The 20,954-nt window shown below is 44.5% G+C and overlaps 1 protein-coding gene and 1 long non-coding RNA gene across 5 annotated transcripts in view; one reads left to right on the top strand and one right to left on the bottom strand.

Moving 5' to 3' along the window:
- The window catches only part of LOC308588641, a 51,876-nt gene that overhangs the window by 595 nt on the left and 30,327 nt on the right, over positions 1-20,954 (bottom strand). The window contains exon 3 of one of the 2 annotated variants that reach the window (XR_014008852.1): positions 1,618-1,743. The exons of the other annotated variant lie outside the window; for it this stretch is intronic. This is a non-coding gene — a long non-coding RNA (uncharacterized lncRNA). Of the gene's footprint in view, positions 1-1,617; positions 1,744-20,954 lie in introns of those variants that run through there. 2 annotated transcript variants of the gene reach the window in all.
- Positions 19,796-20,954, top strand: part of LOC308588587 (arylsulfatase D-like) — a 29,343-nt gene continuing 28,184 nt past the window's right edge. For 2 of the 3 annotated variants that reach the window (XM_081197058.1, XM_081197057.1), the window contains exon 1: positions 19,796-20,116. The gene's annotated coding sequence lies outside the window, so the exon portion shown is untranslated. The remainder of the gene's footprint in view (positions 20,117-20,954) is intronic. The other variant, XM_081197059.1, reaches the window with a different exon arrangement.

The raw sequence follows: 20,954 nt of genomic DNA, 5'->3' as shown, positions 1-20,954 counted from the left end.
TAGAATCTTAGGCTGGGAAGGGATATCCAGCTCAACCTGCTACTCAGGGTGGGGTCTCCAATGTAGGACACAACCACAGCATTGCTGGCAGATGGCTGCCCAGTCTCTACTTAAATACTTCCAGGGTAGGAGATCACACAGCTTCCCAAGGTAGACTGTTCCATGGTAGAACAGCTCTTCGTCTCAGAAAGTATCCGCTCATGGTTAGGCAAAATCTTTCCTTGTATGAACAACCGATCAGCATAGATTCCAACGAAATCTAAGTACTTTCTGTGCCTCCACTTGAAACCTAGATGGTGTCTTGAGTAAAGTTCAAGATAATGGATTGTGCAAAAAGCCCGCAATAAAATGAGGTGTTTGCTCTATGCAACTTCTCATGGTCTTACATTACAGTATCTCTCCACCCTCTAGTGGCTAAAGCATATTGTTGCGAGCGATTCCAATCTCCGAGTGGTTAGAGATTCCAAGAGTTCCAGGAGTTTACCCAAGATTCATGCTTCCTTTTGGAAATGAGGCACAGCGGAGGCTGTGGTGTCTTTATGATATGTGGTTTATTTACACATATCTACAACCTGAGCCTATGATGGAGGCTGGATCCAGGGGTTAGAAGGATCTCACATCCAGCCTACCTCCTCCTGCCACCCCAAACTCATAACAATATTATAAGAAAATGTATTGTTTTGGATGCTGTATTTAATTATGTTGTATCTAATTTATCAGTATTTCTTCTCTTCTTTAAAAGAAATTTTGCATGCCAAACTTTGACAATTCCGGTCAATATGGACATTTCTCTTTTTAAAAAATAAAAACTTGAAGGGTATTTGCTTTATACATTGCTGTGTCCCAATTAATTTCCAGTTAGCAAAGTTTAGGGGGCCAGCCTCCAAAATATAGTGTTGCTGGGTAATTTTATTAACACCATTTCTACAGTCGGGAAGGGAAATAGTACCAGTTAAGCAAGTTGGAAGCAGAGGTGTGTCTCCTAAGGTAGCAAGAGGTTGCCACCTGGCAATTCTGGTATATACATGTATAGACATATTCAGGTGTTTGAGGGAAAACTTGTCGTCTCTCATATGCAAAGATCCTGTTTGGCTGCCTGTATATGCACTTGAAGACTGTATATAGGATGAATATGACTGCATGTATTTGACTTCCTCTTTTCCCCCATGAACAATTCATACCACAGTGAGGAAGGGTTATTTGCAGTGGAGAACTGTAGTAATTCTAGCAGAGGAAAGGGTTCATGTCTCCTCCCCCAGGGGCTTGGAGTTTACCCTTAGCAGCGAGTGCTACCTTTGTTGAAATGAGTAATGGGTTTGCAAGCACTTTCTGTTTTTTTTAAGGAAGCAGCTCTCTTCTCCCTAATCCACACCACCAAAAGCCAAAGGCAAGAGAGGAAAACTGTCTATAGGGGTGAACTCTTAAAGCAGTAACTTAAAGAAACTGACAGGTAATTGGCTATGAGAGGTAAGTTGAGACACATTGAAAAAGACCATTTTTAAAATACTGGAAATACTATACTGGATTTTTATGAAAATATAGGCTTCAGAGCATACCACAGTTCAGCATATGATACATAGGTGAGGGGGAAATGTAGAAGTAGTCATTGATATATCTTTTATTTGAATGCAGTAAAGTGTTGTCTCCATCGATTGCAAAAAACACAAAATACTTGACTGGCGTCCTTGGCTGTGAAACAGCATTTTCTATCCCACAAAGTCCCCTTCACAAAATCGGAACAAGCTGTGGAAGAGATGCACAGTCACACTCAAGTAACAGTCACAGAAACACTCGGCGATGAAGTCCCAGACAAATGAACACCATCCTGATACCTTCCCTCAACATTCAACAACAGAGCCAATTTTCTGTCAAGAGTTTTCTCACACTGGAGCACAGAGGAGCAGTGCTTTATTGAGTATTGTTCTCCACCATAAACTCTTGACAGGAACTTTTGCATTCTTTCCGAACTTCCCTCGTAGATCAAGGCCTTTGGCGCAGATGTCAAGCCATATGCACCTGACACAAGAAGAAAACTTGGAATGGGGAATCCAGCCAGGAAATTCACTGCTGATGCAACAATGGCAATAAAAGCAACAGAGGAGATGCAGTCGGAGCACCTGGAATTCCTGTGTTAATTCCAGTGGTGGCTGGTGTCCATTTGGCCTGATAGGGCGGAATGCAGGGAGGTCAACAGTAGGTGGTGCCAGAGCTAATGGCAAGCAGAGCCAACTCATTCCAGTTTTGTCCCCATCCCCTTCCCTACTGAGTAGTAGAAAGGGAAACACTGAGTCTGAGAAGGAGAAAGCTGACAAGCTGTGCTGCCCTCTAGACTGGTTCTAAGTAAGAAGGCAGGGCAGGTGGAGACTGGCTGAGGGCAGACTGAGATTAGTGGGCAGTGGTGCATTTGCCCTAATGGACCAGCCACCACTGGTTAATTCTCTGCAAATTGCTCCTATTCAATAGGTTATGGGTTGAAGACAGTATGGGGAGAAGGGAGGGATGTGATTGGAGGATGTGGGGTCCAGGTGGCTCTGGTCCTCTGTCCATCTTACAAGTACTTGCTGGCCCAGGCTACTGAGTCATCTCTCAACTCTTTCAAAGTTTTCAAAGTAAACTGCTATGGGATTATTATTTTTTGGCAAGGGATGTTAATGTTTCATCTAGTAAAGGTAAAGGGACCCCTGACCTTAAGTCCAGTCACGGATGACTCTGGGGTTGTGGCGCTCATCTCGCTTTACTGGCCGAGGGAGCCAGCGTACAGCTTCCAGGTCATGTGGCCAGCATGACTAAGTCACTTCTGGTGAACCAGAGCAGCACACGGAAATGACGTTTACCTTCCCGCCAGAGCGGTATCTATTTATCTACTTGTACTTGTCAGTGTTTATAAAAAAGCAAAAAAAAGAAGGAAAGGGTTCTGACCTCCCTTTGTCTCCTCAGCCTGGTCCTCGGACCCTTGTCGGCATAAAAGAGTCCACAAGGATATCCTTGCAGAGTTTTATTCTTAAAAGTCCTTGTGCAAAACACGACTGAATAACTTTACACACCAGCACCAACCAACCCAAACACCAGCCAACAACCCAAACTAACATTTCTCACTTATATATACAACTTGGTGCAGACCGCTGAGTCATGCTGACCCAGCTTTATTCGCATTAAAGAAACAGCGGCCATTTTAGCCGTGACACCCCTTCTGTTTCTTAAATGCGAAAAACCCCAACAGAAACAATACATTACAACAATACAACAATACATTATATACATAAACCCAGTTTTGTCATCAATTCATTATGGCATGTTGCTGGCAAAGGGTTGGTAAACAAATCAGCAATATTATCTTGTGATTGACAATACTCCAGTTTGATTACCCCATTCTGTACACAATCTCTCACATTCGCATGACGGATAGCAATATGTTTTGATGCGGATTTCATTATTTCCGAGCCTGCTAATGCAATGCACGATTGGCTATCTTCATACACTTGGATAGGCAAATCTACTTTACAATCTAGATCTTTTAGTATCTGTATAAACCACATGATTTCATTGCATGCTAGCGACAGGCTCCCATATTCTGCCTCACAGGATGAGGTCGCAACAAATCCTTGTTTCTTTGACCTCCATCCAATTATGGAATTGGCAAACATCATAACCATTCCACTTGTAGATTTTCTAGTAGCTACACAGCTTCCCCAGTCCGCATCAACAAATACTTCTAGTTTTTCATCTTGTGTACTAGATATCTTTAAACATACATTTAATGTCCCCTTTAGATATCTGATAAGCGCACCAATCGGCAGTACTGGGTTTAGATACACGTTGGCTCAGAACATTTGTAGCACATGCCATGTCTGGCCTTGACCACTGGCTTAAATACAACAGTGATCCTATTTTTGAGTGATACAACTCAGGCTGATCAAATTTATCATCACACAGTGTCTTTGGGAAATCTGGTGTCATGGGAGTCTGAACTGGCTTGCAGTTTTCCATGCCAAACTGCTCTATTAAATGAAGAATTTTCTCTTTCTGACTCAATAGGAAGCTTCCATCAGCTTCCTGCCTTACTTCTACTCCCAAGTAATTGCTTACAGGCCCTAAGGCTTTAAGCTTAAACCTCTTTTCCAGTTGACTTGTGAGCTTCTGGATCTCATCTGTGGAACTCCCTGCCACAAGCAAATCATCAACAAAGACTAAGAGCATTAGATATTTGTTGCCTGTCCCCTTGGTGTACAAGCATGGATCAGCCACACTCCTTTTAAAACCAATTTTTACAAGGGCTTCATTTAAACACTGGTTCCAACACCTTCCACTTTGTTTGAGACCGTAAACAGCTTTTTTCAAATGCCAGACTGCACCATTCCCCTCTTCAAACCCAGGGGGTTGTCTCATTAACACTTCATGGTCTAAATTTGCATGCAGATATGCAGCATCAACATCAAAATGGTGCACTGCTAGTTGTCTTACAGCAGCAATGGAAAGCATTAAACGAAAAGTTTCACTCTTTACCGTGGGAGAAAACACTTCATCATAACTCTCCCCTTTAATCTGAGTGAACCCTCTGGCTACTAATCTGGCTCGAAAACGTGGTTCCCCAGATGCAAGGGTTTTCCTTTTGTAAACCCACTTGCATGACACCACTCTGCCACCAGGTGGCGGCATTATGACCTCAAACACTTTGTTACGTTTAAAAGAGTCCATTTCTTCTTTCATAGCTTGTTCCCACAAAGCCCGTTCCCCAGGGGGTAAGTCTAAGACTTCATTATAACTTTGTGGTTCCACACAACTCACACTGCATACTCTCACTCCTCCTAGGGTCAAACGCTGAGGAGGTACACCCTTGTTTGAACGCTGGGAGTGCCTAGGCACAACTACTTCTTCTTCCCTCCTTATCTCTGGCTCTTCTTCCTCTTCCTCTAGAGAAGTATTATCTATTGCCACATCTTTTGGGGAAATCTGTGCCTCCTCCTCATCCTGCTCCTGTGTTGCCAATGGCTGAGAAGAAGCCTCCTCTCTTACTTGCAGGGGCAGTAGGCAATTAGGGTTGGCATGGATCGCAGTCCATCTGTCCTGGTCGGCGAAGTCTGCACTTCATGACAGAACCACGCGTCCTGGGCGTAAATTGAAACGCCACCCTTTGCCATAGGACTGATATCCCACAAACCGCAGTTTCGGCACTCTAGCGCCCCCTTTCTGGCGCTGAGCTTTGGGAATGTTTACATGTGCCCAATAACCCCAATTATGGAGCATTGTCCACTCTGGTTCTTTCCCAAACAACACACGATATGATATATCTTTTATAGAGCTAGACCAGGTTCTATTAATCAAAAAGTTCGCTGTCAGAAAAGCCTCGCCCCACAGCCTATGGTTGTGACCCAATCCTGCATCCACTAGCAGGCAGTCCTTTACTGACTGTATCACAGCCCCACGTCTTTCACACAGACCATTTTCAGCAGGGCTATAAGGGTTAGTCAAACGGTGAGTGATCCCCTTACGTTGCAACCATGCCCCAAATTGTTTGTTCAGAAATTCTCCGCCCCTATCTGTTTGCAGCTGCACAACAGGCTGAGCGAAGAGCTTTTCAGCTTGGGCAACCCATTCTCTGAATGTGGGGAAACACTCAGATTTCTGCTTTAACAAAAACAGCCAACTAAAACGTGATTTGTCATCTATTACCAGAAAAGCATATCTGGCGCCCCCTTCAGTCTTCTGTGGAAAAGGGCCTATCACGTCACAATGGACAAGTTCTAAAACCTCTTTAGATACTCTGTCGCTTTTAGAAGCCACAGGCTTACTCTTAGATTTGGCCATTTTACATACATTGCAATCTAGGAAACAGTTACAGCTATTTACTTTTAGGTTCTTGCACACCTTTTGCATTTCTGAAAGCACACGGAAATTGGCGTGACCCAGTTTTCTGTGCAGTTGATGTACACACCCCTTATGAACTGGCAAATTATCCTGAACCACCTGGGCTGCTTTAACAGGCTTGTCCTGCATTACATACAACCCATTTTCCAACTTTGCATGGCCACATACCTGAGTTCCATTCTTTATCAGACAGCCATCCTGCGTGAACTTAACACTATACCCTGCATTAATCAAACAGCTTACAGACAGTAAACAATAGTCTAAAGTGCTGACAAACAGAGTCTCTGGTAGAGTAGTGTTCAAGCACTGCAGGAAACATGTTCCCTGGCCATCAATCTTGCTTCTATGACCATCAGCAAGATAAATTGAGTCTTTTCCATCAGCTGGCTTCTCCAGGGTCTTAAAGTCCTCCCGACTGTTGCAGATAATCCTGCTGCTCCCAGAGTCCAGCAACCATGTTCCTTGAGGTATTTTCCTCTCCTATCGAGAAAATGCAGACACAAACTGAGCAGAACGCATGTTCTTCTTCCCTGAAGAGAACCCCTTCTGCTTACGTTTCTGCGTCGATTGCTGTCTCTGCTCCATGTCGTCTCCTGGAAGTCTCGCCCTACATTGACGTTGGAGATGCCCGGGTTGGTTGCATCTATAGCATCTCCTCACCGCCATGGCCAGGTCCAAATCTTGGCGTTGCTCCATTGGCAGATTCTGCTGCTGGCCCCCTCGACTGTAACTCCTCCGCTCTTGGAGTTCAGCCTGTCTATCTGACCTTCTTTCGGCTTCTTCGGTCAATCTGCCAACCACATACTCAAGGGTCAGATCTCGAGGACGCATACTCTCCATGCTGTTAATCACAGGCAACCAGCTTTCAGGCAAACTTGAAAGGATAATGTAGGTTTGGTCAGTCTCATCATAACGCTTACCTCTCTGCTGTAGTTGAAGAAACAGAGATTTCAGCGTTTGAAGATGAGTTGCCAAACTCTCACCTTCCTTCATAACAGTCCTGAACAGCCTTCTGGTCAGAGAAATGATAGTTCCAGCAGTTTCTCTGACATGCATTGCCCTCAATAAATTCCAGCACTCAAACGCTGTGCTGGCATTTGCTACATGCAATAACTGAGAGTTGCTCAAACACAGCATAATTTGGGCACGGGCCCTTTCATCTAGCCGTTTTTTCTCAGCAGAGTCAGTTCTCAAAACCTCAGTTTCAACACAGTCCCATAGTCCATCTCTCCTTAACAACTGCTGCATTTTAATTGACCAACTCAGCCAGTTGTTTTCTGAGAGAAGTTCAAAAGGGATGCCTCCCCCAATATTTACAACTTGGGAAGACTGGAAATCTGCCATCTCTGCTGGTGCTTGCTGAACCCCTTCTGTGGGGTCTCCAGCAATCTCTCCTGACTCTCTCTTTAGAGTCCAACTAGATGGTCCTGGCTGGCACTCACCAGCTTCTAGCTGCTGCCTCTGTTGACCCTCAGGTCCCGCCTGGCTCTGCAACTGGTGTAGCCGCTCTGTGAGTCGCCTACTGTGGTCCTCTAGCAGTTCAAACTGTTCCAGTAGCCGACGCTGAGTGCTTTCTTGATCCTCAGATCTTAGCCGCTCCAGCGTCATTGTGGACAGTTACAGCTTGCCACCAACTGCTCCAACGCACAGCCACTGGCTCCAGGCACCACCAGGACTCACCAGCTCCTTGCTGAAATGCTGTTAATCGTTTTGCACTCTGCACATGCTCAGAAACACTGGGCCCATAACCTGTCAGTGTTTGTAAAAAAGCAAAAAAAAGAAGGAAAGGGTTCTGACCTCCCTTTGTCTCCTCAGCCTGGTCCTCGGACCCTTGTCGGCATAAAAGAGTCCACAAGGATATCCTTGCAGAGTTTTATTCTTAAAAGTCCTTGTGCAAAACACGACTGAATAACTTTACACACCAGCACCAACCAACCCAAACACCAGCCAACAACCCAAACTAACATTTCTCACTTATATATACAACTTGGTGCAGACCGCTGAGTCATGCTGACCCAGCTTTATTCGCATTAAAGAAACAGCGGCCATTTTAGCCGTGACAGCACTTTGACGTGCTTTTGAACTGCTAGGTGGGCAGGAGCAGGGACCGAACAATAGGAGCTCACCCCGTTGCAGGGATTCGAACTGCCGACCTTCCAATCGGCAAGCCCTAGGCCAGGGGTCAGCAAACTTTTTCAGCAGGTGGCTGGTCCACTGTCCCTCAGACCCTGTGGGGGGCTGGACTATATTTTTTTGGGGGGGGATGAACGAATCCCTGTGCCCCACAAATAACCCAGAGATGCATTTTAAATAAAAGCACACATTTTACTCATGTAAAAACACCAGGCAGGCCCCACAAATAACCCAGAGATGTATTTTAAATAAAAGGACACTTTCTACTCATGTAAAAACACGCTGATTCCCAGACCATCTGCAGGCCACATTTAAAAGGCAATTGGGCCAGATCCGGTCCCCGGGCTTAGTTTGCCCACCCATGCCCTAGGCTCTATGGTTTATTTTTTTTTTTTTTAATAAAATTTTTATTGGTTTTACAACATTTTAAGAAAAACAAACAAACACAAAAAGTGACGAACATACACGGATAGTTTCAAAGATATTTTCATAAACCTCTTTTCTTGGACTTCCCCATACCCCCCCTCTCTGCATCCCAATGTCCATATTTCAACTAGCAACTCCCAATTGTTACTTTCTAATCTCTATCATCTTAGTCCTCTTTTATAGTCTAACCTTGTATCCCTGTACCCTTTTGCTTCTGGCAACCACAACATTTTAACATTCATTAAGTTTATAGTAGTCCTTAAGATAGCTTTTAAATTTTTTCCATTCTTCTTCCACCATCTCTTTTCGTTGGTCACGGATTCTGCCTGTCATCTCAGCCAATGTCATATAGTCCATCACTTTCATCTGCCATTCTTCCAGAGTAGGTAAATCTTGTGTCTTCCAATACTTTGCGATGAGTATTCTTGCTGCTGTTGTGGCATACATAAAGAAATTTCTATCTTTCTTTGTCACCAATTGGCCGACAATGCCCAAGAGAAAGGCCTCTGGTTTTTTAGGAAAGGTACATTTAAGTACCTTTTTCATTTCATTATAGATCATTTCCCAGAAGGCCTTTATCCTCGGGCATGTCCACCAAAGGTGATAGAAAGTACCTTCAGTCTCTTTACACTTCCAACATTTATTATCGGGCAAATGGTAGATTTTTGCCAGTTTGACTGGGGTCATGTACCACCTGTAAACCATTTTCATAATGTTTTCCTTTAAGGCATTACATGCCGTAAATTTAATACCGGTGTTCCATAACCATTCCCAGTCATCTGACATAATGTTATGTCCAACATCCTGCGCCCACTTAATCATAGCCGATTTAACTGTTTCATCCTGTGTGTTCCATTTCAACAGCAAGTTATACATTCTAGATAGATTCTTAGTATTGGGTTCTAACAATTCGGTCTCTAGTTTTGATTTTTCCACCTGGAAACCGATTTTCCTGTCCTGTTTAAAAAATTCCATTATTTGGCGGTATTGAAACCAATTTTCTACTTTGTGCTTCAATTTCTCCTGACTTTGTAGTTTAAACTTGTCTCCATCCTGTTCTAAGATTTCCCAATACTTCGGCCATCCGACCTCCATATTGAGTTTCTTCACTGCATTAGCCTCCACTGGTGACACCCATCTAGGGGTTTTATTTTCCAATAGGTCTTTATATCTTATCCAAACATTAAATAATGCTTTTCTAACAATGTGATTTTTAAAAGTACTGTTAACTTTGTCATACCAAAGATATGCATGCCAGCCAAAAGCATTATTGAAACCTTCCAGATCCAAGATGTCCGTGTTCTCGAGGAGCATCCATTCTTTCAGCCAGCAAAAAGCTGCTGCCTCATAGTACAATTTTAGGTCCGGCAGGGCAAAACCCCCTCTTTCTTTAGCGTCAGTCAGTATTTTAAATTTAATTCGGGGCTTTTTGCCCTGCCAGACGAATTTCGAAATGTCTTTGTGCCACCTCTTAAAACATTCCATCTTGTCGAGAATCTGCAAGGTCTGAAACAAAAATAACATTCTAGGCAATACATTCATTTTGATTACTGCAATTCGGCCTAACATTGACAGTTTCAGATTTGACCATATTTCTAAATCTTTTTTAATTTCTGACCAACATTTTTCATAATTGTCCTTATACAAATTGACATTCTTAGATGTTAAATAAACCCCTAGGTATTTCACCTTCTTGACCACTGTCAAACCTGTTTCCTCTTGAAATTTCTCCTTTTCCATATCTGTTAGGTTTTTCCCTAAAACTTTAGTTTTTTGCTTATTCAGCTTAAATCCAGCTACCTGGCCAAATTGTTGTATTATTTCTAAGACCCTTTTCGTACTAGTGTTTGGCTCTTGCAAAGTCAATACTAGGTCATCTGCATACGCTCTTAACTTATAATGTTTAGCTCCGACCTGCACACCTTTGACCTGCTGGTCATTTCTTATCATATTCAGCAGCACCTCCAGAACCGAAATGAAAAGTAATGGGGAAATTGGGCACCCCTGTCGTGTTCCTTTTTCTATCTTAAGTTCCTCAGTCACAACATTATTTACAATCAGTTTAGCTTTTTGTTCAGAATATATTGCAGCCATACCATTCTCAAAACCCTGGCCTACCCCCATCCCATGAAGATTCTTCCTCATAAAACTCCAAGAGATGTTATCAAAGGCTTTCTCCGCATCCACAAAGATCAATACTGCTTTAGTGTTTATATTCACCTCCAGCTTTTCCAAAATGTCTATTACATTCCTTACATTATCTGCTAGGTGTCTTTTAGGGAGAAAGCCTGCTTGGTCTTTATGAATCTTCTCCATCAAGACTCTTTTAAATCTTTTTGCCAAAATGTCTGCAAAAATTTTGTAATCCACATTAAGGAGTGATATTGGGCGGTAGTTCTTGAGTTGGGTCTTTTCAGTCTCTGACTTTGGTATGAGTGAAATATATGCCTCTTTCCACGATTCAGGTGCCCTTTTTCCCTCAAGAATCTCATTACAAACTTCTCTTAGTGGTTGAATCAGCCATTCCTTCAGCGATTTGTAGTATCTGGAAGTCAGTCCATCTGGTCCCGGAGATTTGCCCAGTTGCATATTCTGAATGGCAGCCTCTATCTCTTGTTCTGAGATTCTCTGGTTCAAGTCCATCTTACTTTGCTGAGAGATGTTTTGTAGTCCATATCTTCCAAGGAATTTGTCTATATCTTCTTCATTTTGCGGGCCTTGGGTGTAGAGTTTTTTGAAATAACTTAAAAAACAATTTCTAATTTCATTGGGTTTAGATATGTTCTTTCCATCCACCTCTAGGCTTGTAACTGTATTTAGTTTCTGCCTTTTCTTCAATTGCCATGCCAAAAGTTTACCACATTTATTTGCTGATTCAAAAGTCTTTTGCTTCATTTGCTTTATCTTCCATTCAATCTCTTGGTTCATCAATTCCATATATTGAGTTTGATATAACTTGATCTCTCTTAAAATGTCCTGAGACTTTGGTTTTGTTCTTAATTTCCTCTCTCCTTCCTTTATCATTTCCAAGATCTTCTCTTTTTTCTCATTTTGTTTTTTCCTCTTTATTGAATTTTGTTGAATCAAAAATCCTCTCATAACCGCTTTACTTGCATCCCAGATCACTCTTTTCTCCACGTCGGTCCTCAAATTTATTTCAAAATAGTCTTTTAGGGTCTTTTGGGCCTTCGTGAGAATCTCCTTATCTCGAAAGAGGGTGTCATTCATTCTCCATCTAAATTGACCAGTTATTGTGAGTTTCATCTCCATCTTCACGGCGTTATGGTCGGAGCAAGTTTTTGGGCAGATTTCCACTTTCTTAATCTTTGGAGCCAGTCCACTAGTAACCCAGATTTGGTCAATTCTGGTCCAGGTCATCATTGCTTGGGAGAAAAAGGTTCCCTCTCTCTCCAGAGGGTTCCTTGTTCTCCAAATGTCTATCAAGTCCATGTTTTCTGTCATTTCGAAAAAAGTCTTAGGGAGTCTCCCTTCTTTAGTGACTGTTAGTCTTTGTGCCTTGTCCATATTAGTGGAGACCACGCCATTCATGTCTCCCATGATTATCATATTGTAATCCAAATAGTCCGTCAAAGTTTCATGAAGTCTCTTAAAAAAGTCAGATTTGCCTTCATTTGGTGCATAAATTCCAACAACTAAAAATTTTTCTCCTTGTACTTGTATCTCCACAGCCAAATATCTCCCTTGTTCATCTTTGAATATCATTTTTGGAGCCCATTTCTCCTTCACATATATTACCACTCCTCTCTTCTTAACTTTGTCTGATGAAATAAATTCTTGTCCTAGCCTTTTATTTGTAAGTAATCTCCTGTGGGCTCTGGTTATGTGAGTTTCTTGTAAACATATCAAGTCCAGTTGTTCTCTGTTCAAAATATGAAATACTTGTCTTCTCTTCAAAGGCCCATTCAGTCCATTACAATTCCAGCTAAGGAATTGCAAAGCCATCTTGTTACTTTCTTAAGGCTCCTCCAACAGCTCCAAGTTGTTGCTCTTCTTCTGATGGTGGTGGTTTTTGTCCAAACGAGAGATTCAGGATATCCAGTGCTCTCCTCTGTTCTGCAAGTACATCCACAGTCCCCTTCTGTAAGTCCTCCTGATATCTTGCCAAAAATTTGTCTTTATCTTGAATTGTCTTTATTTTCACTTTCTTTGCCTTGTAGTCGAATGACAATCCTTGTGGGAACTCCCACCTGAAGCGGATAGAATTTTTCTTTAACAAAAGAACCAAATCCTTGTAGAAGTTTCTTAAATCCAAAATGTATTTTGGTATGTCTTTAAAGATCTGTACAGCTGAATTTCCAATTTGCAAGGCCTTTTCAAAGTGTAGTCCTAAAATTTTATCTCTTTCCTCCTTAGATCTGAGTGTGATCAGACAATCTCTCGGTGTCTTTCTATCTTGCTTTTTACCCAGTCTAAAGGCAGTTGTAATTTTGAATTCGTCTTCCTCAAGGTCCCAGCAATCCGCAAACTCCCGTGTCAAATATTCCACAAGGTTGTCTCTTTCATTCTCCGGAATCAGTCTTAATTTTAAGTTTCTCTCTTTCCTCTGTAACTCCCACAAGGCCAAAGTTGCATCATGCTCATGGACCTTCTTGGCAAGTGGCTCTAATTTCTCCTGCGTCTCTCCAGCAGTGGCTTTGGCCTCTTCGGCAATTTGACGCGTGGTGGCGTTTTCCTCGACCAGTTTGTTTATAGATTCTGTATTCTGGTTTAACCTTGTTGATATTTCTGTTAATTTTTGTGTGTTCTCTGAAGTCTGTTTTGTCAGAGACTCCAGAGTCTGGTTTATCTTAAGCAAAGCTTCTGTCACAGCTTCCATAGAAACGGCTGCTCCTTTGTCTTGTCCTGTTGTTCCAGCTAATCCGGCTGTTGCGCCTGAGATTGAACCTCTTTTCTTTGCTTGTTGCAGCTGCAACTGTTGTTGTTGTTGTTGTAGCTTGGTCTTAGCTCTTGTAGCTATCTCTTCTTGTGGTCCACTCATGTCAAGGTCAATTCCCACGGGATTTATTCTCCCTAGGAAAATTCCACTGTCTTAGGCCGTGCCGGACTTTACTTTATCCTCTAGGGGGAGCAAATCAAAATGGCCATAGAAGGAAGTTTCCAAATACAAGAACAAAGGAGGCAGTCCAAGATGTAGAAAGAAAGAGGATTAACCCAGTCAGAGTCACTGTTGCTAAAGTCTTATAACTTCCAATTGCCACAGTTACCCAGTATACTGTTTATACTGTTTCTTCTTGTAATGTACAAAAGTCAGGCACTGTGGAAACTTTGTATCAAGGTGTCACTTCACAGGGAAAAGTCAGCTCAGTGTACTAAAAAAGGCAGACCGTTTCAAGCTTTCAAATAAATGAGATAGCAGAGGTTTTTCCCTCCAAATAAATCATGCAGTTATTAGTCAAATTCACCTCCCCTCTGCCCTGCTTGCTAGAGGGGAGATCAAGGGTCTAAATGTCCGGTTTATATGATCAAAGAGCAGGTCTAAACGGATGCAAGTTTAGAGTTCCGTTGCTTTCACTTTCATGCAGTCGGGGGGAGGCAGACTTCCTTTGTTTAAATCTCCCCGTTTTTAGCCCAATTTCTGAAATTTAAAGGGTCCCGATTGTTTTTCCAGCTCTTACTCACGGGAATTCAGTCCAGATTTTCTTTTCAGGAAGGAATCGGCGCTCTCCGCTTATGGCGACGCGGCTTCACTTCGCAGGCTGGGTAGCGACTCTCAGCACCGCGCTCTCTCCCGATGTCGATCCGTAGCCTTTAAAAAGGCTCTTTCACGGTACCGGGGGGCGCGAAGGTGCCCACCGAGTCTCCTTGTTCTCAGGCTTCAGCGCCTGGGATTTTAGGGGTCCCCCGCTCGCCGTAGCGGGTAAGACCCGAACTTGCGAAGCAGTCCTTCTCCGGAGCTCGGAGATAGGACCGCCATTAAGCGCTGGCACCGACCGGAACGAATCCCTGTGCCCCACAAATAACCCAGAGATGCATTTTAAATAAAAGCACACATTTTACTCATGTAAAAACACCAGGCAGGCCCCACAAATAACCCAGAGATGTATTTTAAATAAAAGGACACTTTCTACTCATGTAAAAACACGCTGATTCCCAGACCATCTGCAGGCCACATTTAAAAGGCAATTGGGCCAGATCCGGTCCCCGGGCTTAGTTTGCCCACCCATGCCCTAGGCTCTATGGTTTAGACCACAGCGCCACCCGCATACCCGATTCATCTAGTATTGTAGTCTTTTAGTTCCATGGTTTGTTCTGTTTATGAAGTATTTGTTATCTTTTTGTAAACTACTTACTATTATGATATAAATATGTGAGCTGCTTTGATGCTCAGTTCTGGGGGGGGAAAGGTAGGATATAAAACGTTGTCGGCATCCATCTGTTTGAAGAGACGATGGAATGCACCTCCAGGGGTGAAGTCAAACTGCAATGTTAGTAGCACCCAAGTGACCTCCCCCAGGCACAAGCCTGGGCAATGTGTATGGAGGTCCTGGGCTGCACAGACAGCCTCACTGATGTGGTTCAAAGGAAAGCAGAGCAATATGTTTGGCACCAACTTGGCCACAGGAGTTGCTGGAAGGAGGTGTACAAGCAGCAGAAGCCACTTGGGCACCTGGGGCAGCGTGCCCAGGGGTGGGCAGAGCCACCCATAGGGGCAGGGCGCACCGTGGGGCCTCCAGAGTCTGCTGCCTCCTCCCACTCAGCTGCCCTACAGCTATGGTGGAGGCAGCAGATGGACCGTTTGGGCAGCACAGAGTCTGCGCACACCCAAGCCACCGCGTCTCTCTCAGGAGAGACATGTGGCTCTGGCGCAATGCAGGCTCGTGGTGAGTACCGCCTGGCATTTTGCCACCCACCTCAGTGCTGACACCTGGGCCAGCCTGTACCCACCGCACCCCCTTCCTCCACCCCTGTGTCCATCATCCAACTGTCTTAGGTACGCCACTCCAGATTTGTGTAGGGTTTATTTGCTCCTTACTCTTGTTTTCTCCTGAAGATATCCCTCAAGACAGTGGGATAATGATGATGATGATAAGAATAAATATATGCAATACATGATTTACTCCTAAGTCTTGTAAATCCCTTTGATTTATGGCAGTACAGTGGTACCTCGGGTTACAGATGCTTCAGGTTACAGACTCTGCTAACCCAGAAATAGTACCTCAGGTTAAGAACTTTGCTTCAGGATGAGAACAGAAATCGTGCTCCGGCAGCGCAGCGGCAGCAGGAGGCCCTATTAGCTAAAGTGGTGCTTCAGGTTAAGAACAGTTTCAGGTTAAGAACAGACCTCCGGAACGAATTAAGTACTTAACCCGAGGTACCACTGTATATTCAAAATGTCAATAGGAGTTTCTCTATCCTTTTGCATGAGCCACGGGTGCCAACTTGGCCCCGCGACTGTGGGTGCCTAGGACCATGGGTGCTATGCAGTGTGCATGGCCCTGGCACCAAAATTTGCGGGTATCTGGCCCTTTCATGGGGAATTCTGTGGGTGCTTGGGCACCCAGGGCCCCAGGGATTTGGTGCCTATGGTGTGATCTGCAATGAACAGGCTGAGGTTTGATGCAAAGCAGGATTCAAGGCTGTCCCCTTACTAAGGATGAGTGAGCTAGCCAATTTCTACTTTTTTAAAAAAATCTGCACTAACTTTTTTAGTGTAATTATACTTCTTTTAAAATATGCAATTCAAAATATATTCTGAGCTAGGAATTGTCTTGGAATATTTGGGACATGAGAAAGGCAGTGGATATATCAATAGGTCCCAAATAGCTGGAAGGTATGGATAAGCTTAGTTTATCTTGAAATACACAAATAACAAATTCCTCCATCATCTCCCCCCCTCATCTATCTTTATGCACCACTTTTTCTTCCTTCTTTCTTTTTTAAAAAAGAGATACTTGCACCCTCTAGTGGTTATTTTGATCTCTTCACAGTTCCTTTAATAATAAAAGATCAAATCTTGTAATCTCAGGTAATTTATTAGAAGATAGAGAGTGAGCTAGGTTAGAGTATTAGAGCTCTTATTTTAGTATTCTGTATGAAATGTAGGGACGCAGGTGGCGCTGTGGGTAAAAGCCTCAGCGCCTAGGGCTTGCCGATCGAAAGGTCGGCGGTTCGAATCCCTGCGGCGGGGTGCGCTCCCGTCGTTCGGTCCCAGCGCCTGCCAACCTAGCAGTTCGAAAGCACCCCCGGGTGCAAGTAGATAAATAGGGACCGCTTACAAGCGGGAAGGTAAACGGTGTTTCCGTGTGCAGCTCTGGCTCACCAGAGTAGCTTCGTCACGCTGGCCACGTGACCCGGAAGTGTCTTCGGACAGCGCTGGCCCCCGGCCTCTTGAGTGAGATGGGCACACAACCCTAGAGTCTGTCAAGACTGGCCCGTACGGGCAGGGGTACCTTTACCTATGAAATGGCAAATGGTTATGGGCATTATTTTCTATAATTAAATATACGGTGATGGTTTTAACTATCTGTGGAATTTCTGGGTGGAATTTCTGAGGTTAGTGTGTCTCAGGCCTTCTGTGGCTAAACTCCTTTAAGCTTCTAGAGGGAGAGCTCTGCTGTTCCATGCATCTCAGGTCCTATCTGCACTATACATTTAAATCAGGATCATACCACTTTAAACAGTCATTGCTTCCCCCAAAGAATCCCAGGAGCAGTAGTTTGTTGAGGGTGCTGAGAGTTGTTAGGAGACCCCTGTTTTCTTCAGTGTTACAGTACCCAGAGTTCACTGGGAAGAGGAGTTGGCTGTTAAACCACTCTGAGAACCACTCAAAGGTACATACCACAAAGAGGCCATATTTCGAAACATTGAACGCAATGGAGTTGTCTCATTACTTTAAAGTTTATGAGTCTATTGCTCTAGCGAAAGGCCATGGCAAACTTGTAGCAATAGTATTAATAAAATAGCACAGAACATACGTCCATAATGTAAGCTGACACCCATGATATGAGAGAAAGAAGATACCAGAGACATCAACAAGCTTAAATCTAGCTTGATCTACAGGGAACAAATCTGGTTGCGCTTCAAGACCCCCTCCCCCAAACCACCCCCAGAAGAATAAAGACAGAATTTAGGTTAATGTTAATGGGCAAAATTTAGGCCACAACTTTATTGGTTACCGAATGTGAGCGGTACAGTGGTACCTCGGGTTAAGTACTTAATTCGTTCTGGAGGTCCTTTCTTAACCTGAAACTGTTCTTAACCTGAGGCACCACTTTAGCTATTGGGGCCTCCTGCTGCTGCAGCGCCGCCGGAACACAGCTTCTGTTCTCATCCTGAAGCAAAGTTCTTAACCAGAGGTACTATTTCTGGGTTAGCAGAGTCTGTAACCTGAAGCTTATGTAACCTGAAGCGTATGTAACCCGAGGTACCCCTGTATTTGGTTAGGCATTGGCATCAACAGACTATATCTGACTCCTGCCCACCTTGCAGGAAGTCTGGAAGGGTATAACCAGTAGGGGGAGCTCCGCCGATGAGGATCGACTCGAGCCCCCCTGGGTTCTCACTGGGGTTGTGGCATGGCCCTAGCCCCTCACTGGGCTTCAGACAAGATCCACAACCCCCGGATTCTTTTAACGGAATACCCTTACACATGGAGGGGCAGGTGATGGCCACACCTCACTTCCCCCACACATTGCTCTTCCAATGCCTAACCGCCAAACCTTACAAAGTTGTGGCAATTGCTACGAGGTAGGCGAAAACCAAGTGGCTGGTGCCAATTTGCCAAGTGAAAGAAGTTCTACCAGGCCCCTTGAACAGGTGACCAACCAAGGTCCATAGCAAGGCCAGCGACCCTACATAGAAGAGGGTGGGAGGGCGGGATATCTGCGGCACGAGGCTGAAAGAGGAGCTCCCAGAGTCGCGCCACATTTAAATTGGCCCTGGCCATGCCCCCACAGTGCCCTGATTGGTCGCCTGGTAAATGGTGTGGCTGGGGCACCCTCAACGTGGTGCAGGGCACTACCCCGCCCCATGCTGAGGCAGGGGTGGGACCTGGTGGCCTGAGCCAACCCAGTCCCACTTGGAAGTGGAACCAATTTCACCCTCTGAAGTATGTTGATTATGGAGTATCTTCTCTCTCATATCATGGTGAGTACCGGCACCTATTTTTCTAGGGGGGGAAGCACTGATAACCTCAATCACTGCCACTCAGCAAAATTGGCATGTTGCACCATGTCCTAGGACGCGGGTGGCGCTATGGGTAAAACCTCAGCGCCTAGGACTTGCCAATTGCATGGTTGGCGGTTCGAATCCCCGCGGCGGGGTGCGCTCCCGTCATTCGGTCCCAGCGCCTGCCAACCTAGCAGTTCAAAAGCACCCCCGGGTGCAAGTAGATAAATAAGGACCGCTTACCAGAGGGAAGGCAAACAGCGTTGCGTGTCCTGCGCTGGCTCACCAGATGCAGCTTGTCATGCTGGCCACGTGACCCGGAAGTGTCTGCGGACAGCGCTGGCTCCCGGCCTCTAGAGTGAGATGAGCGCACAACCCTAGAGTCTGTCAAGACTGGCCAGTACGGGCAGGGGTACCTTTACCTTTTTACCATGTCCTTGACATTCACAACAAGGCATATTGCCCCATGATGTGAGCTGAGCTGCATGAATTGCCCCTCATCAGTTCTGCAGCTTGCATCTTCTGTGAAAAGATCAGGGAATTAATGTAGCTCCAAAAGCACCTTAAAAGAAATATTTTATTTTATTATCCAAGTTTTGTGCTCTCAAGTGACTTACAGGCTTTCTCATCAAGCCTCCCCTCCTTGATCTTGGCCCCAGCCCAGCAGTTAAGGTTTTTAAAAGCTTCCATTTGTAAAAAGGTGTACCTGGGGGGTGGGGCTGAGGAAAGGAGAGAAGGAGGAAGAATGAAATGGAGGAGATACGTTGGAGGGTGTATGGTCATGTGCTCTCACGCATGCACATAGGCAAGAGAGAGTGGAGGATATTCTGGCTGTTGCAGGGGGGTGTTCTTTGTGTTATTCAAAGGGTTTTACACCACCATCAAAGAAAACCATTGGAAAGAAATTCATGACACTACAGTCATAGGCTGCAAGGATCATTCAAAAGTTCTTTTCAAAAATGAACTGCCTGACATTTGTAACAGGTCCTCCTTTATGCAACCCCTGCAGGGGTTTCCGCAGATTGCTTACTTTAGATTCCTATAGAGTAGCTTTGGCGGGGGGGGGGCTCTTCTAGGAATGGGGATTGGTCTGTTTCAGTAAGAATTTAGAGGGAGAGCATTCCGCAACCATTTCCCAGAAACCAGGGAGTCCCTCTTCAATCATCTGAGCCAGGTCTCTCCTGAAAGGCCCTACTGTTCTCTGATCAGTCCCACATGTGCAACTGAATGTTAACACTGTGCTGATATCAAAGAGCGGCAGACTGGGGAGAGCTGCAGAGTGCGACTGGCAGGCAGAGAGCAGCCTGAGAAGTTTTCAGCTTAGCTGTCGATCTAGAAAGCGGCGTTTCTTCCAGTGGGAACTGTTCAGAGAGTGCGCATGAGCAGATGGGACAGATATGATAACTTCCTTTATAGCCTCCGGCAGAGACTGATGAAAGATGTGCCACTTGTGGCTGGGGTTAAGCCTTGATGAAAAGCTGGGAATGAAGCCTGCCCTGAATCTAAACTCCCCGCAACTACAGCTGCTGCTGTAGCCTCTCTGGCTTCCTGGAGACTTCACCAGGTACTGTATAAGACATTTTGCTGTGATCAAATACTAGAAATCTTTTTCCTGTTGGAAACTATGCAACTGCTACGGCTGGCACTCAAGAGCACGTCGGCACACTGAGTTCAAAACAGCTTATTTTCGATAACATCTCTCAGGAGGTCGGCTTCCTCTCTTTGCTTGTACACAGCAAACTACATTTAAAGCTCCCAAGCAATGAAAAGCTATTTTAGATGCCCTCTCGCTATTCTGGGACTATGCACCAACCTGTAATTTTGAAATTAGCAGGTGTATCCCTGCTGGTCCTGTGAGTAAGGCAGTTGTGAAAGGCTCTGTCACGCAAAGCATGATGGGTTGGAACATATCCATAAACACTGCCTAGAACAATATGATTCTCTTTGGCAAGTCTGGGGAATTGGAAAAAGAAATTACGACTTCAGCCATATACACACTCACCCACTGAACACAATAGATCTTACATCTGACTGAAGAAGGGCAAGTCTGGGCTGTAGATGTGTCAAATCATAGGGGGTCATAGTGAGAACCTCATAGCTAGCAATACAACTGTTGCACAATTGGTATGTATAATTCAATATACTATGCATTAAAGGGGGGAGCAAACACTGCATTGAGCTATTGCTATGAATTCCATTAAATTTGTGTGTTTAGCTTGTTTTCTTTTTGCATTGCCCTATGTTGTGGACAACACTCAGTAAAGTGGGTGGCATTTCAGTGTTTTGACTTCTTTTGAGTGGGCAGCATTCTCTTCCGTGCAATTTTTTATTGTTGTTGTGGAAAAACTTCTAAGACTTGCATGCACTTTCTGCTGGCCTTTCTGGTGGGGTTATCTATTCTT

Source organism: Podarcis bocagei (assembly GCF_964188305.1).
Source record: "Podarcis bocagei genome assembly, chromosome: 6".
In the NCBI taxonomy this organism is placed as follows: Eukaryota; Metazoa; Chordata; class Lepidosauria; order Squamata; family Lacertidae; genus Podarcis; species Podarcis bocagei.
Note: the sequence above shows the minus strand (reverse complement) of the source record. Positions and strands in the feature narration are given on the sequence as shown.